Source organism: Triticum urartu, chromosome 3 (assembly GCF_003073215.2).
Source record: "Triticum urartu cultivar G1812 chromosome 3, Tu2.1, whole genome shotgun sequence".
Taxonomy (NCBI): Eukaryota; Viridiplantae; Streptophyta; class Magnoliopsida; order Poales; family Poaceae; genus Triticum; species Triticum urartu.
Genome location: NC_053024.1, coordinates 508,523,012 through 508,524,634, shown reverse-complemented (window position 1 = coordinate 508,524,634; position 1,623 = coordinate 508,523,012).

The window sequence follows — 1,623 nt, the reverse complement described above, 5'->3', positions numbered from 1 at the left end:
TGGTGCAGATTCGACGCGCGCTGAAGGCGGTGGAGGTGAAGTAGCGTCGTCTTCTTCTGCAATAATTCGTGCAGTCACTGTGGCATCAGAAGAAGAGAACTCCGAATCTTCAAGTGATGGAGTGCGTCGCAGCATAGCTCTTCGAGGAGGCGTTGAGTCAAATTTGAAGCGCTCTGTGAAGCCATCCTCTTGAAGTTCAGCTTCAGGACACATCATTGTGAGGCCTTTCCAAGTGCGGCGACAGGTTTCGTGTGCGACAAATGCATTCTTGGTTGCCAGATTTCTGATGCGATTGACGTCTTCCATAATGCTTCTCATCTGCCTTTTGAGCCAGTCGTGATGCCTATCTTGCTTTTGGTGAAGAGCCACAAGAAGCTCTCGGTCATTGAGTGCACGAGCGCGCTTCTTGGGTCTCTGAGCAGCTGCGCTGTCAGTGGCTTCAGTAGATGCAGGGGCACGTGTGGTGCCAGCCAGCGGATACACTCTGGAGATGGCTTCAACACCTTCGACATTCTGAGTGAAGCTCTGGTGTTCTGCATTCTGAAGACTTAATGGTTGCTTGGCAGGCTCAGGATATATTGCTTCAGCAGAGGTGTCCACATCTGGCAGGAAGATCCGATGGTTGCGGGCTGAGGGCTGATAGGAGATCGCAGAGTGAATCTTGATCAGCCTCATAACCCAAGGAGCATAAAACTTCAAACCAAAGAGATCTGAGCCGGATGCTGCAAGTTGGCGTATGAAGAGATCCTGTGTGTTGAAGCATTTGCCATGTAGAATACAGAAGATGAGAGTCTTCATTGCACCTTCAACCTTGGCATGTGGAGAGTGTCCCTTAATGGGCCATAGAGTCCGCCTGATGATGTGATATATGGTTCTAGGCAGGTACTCTAAGTCTTCAACGAAGAACTCAATTGGATAGGGTGCATCATGAGGCAATGGCTTCATCATTGAGAGCATCTGACTCATATTTGGCCTAGGACGCTGAAATACGCTCTCAATGGCTTCATCATGGAGGTGGCAGCCTTCTTCGAAGAGTTCGCCAGGAGTGGGAGGGCCGGTAAGCTCAATGATATCGAACGCATTGGCTTCATGATGGACATTGCCGGTCATCCACTCCAGGACCCAAGTCTTCGGATCTCTGTTGTAGCCTCTGATATGAAGGGTGGCATAGAACTAAAGCAGAAGCTCTTCATCCCAGTGTTCTTCATCTGTGATAAACGGCAGCAGACCCACTTGCTTGAAGCAATCCAGTGCTTCTTCCAGGCCAGGCAGACCAGCAACAGCTTTAACCTCAAGGCGCTTGTGAGGAAAGATGTGACCTTGGTTGTATAGGATGCATGAATAATAGCTGCGCTATTGATAGCTCCAGAACCTATCTGATACAATCCGTTCCCTTGAATAAGGGTTCTTGGAGCTGTTGAAAAACGTGTTATCTGCCCTGAAGCTATTGATGTTGAAGGAACCAGGAGCTGATGCAGGACCTGGGAACCTTGGGAGTCGTGGGATCGGCTTCTGGACCTGGGGCCTGTGCGCAACATGATGGTTGAATTGGGGACCGGCAGCAGACTCAGGCACAGAAGGTTCAGGAGCCGTAAGTTCAGTGTCTTCTGAAGCTGTTGTTGG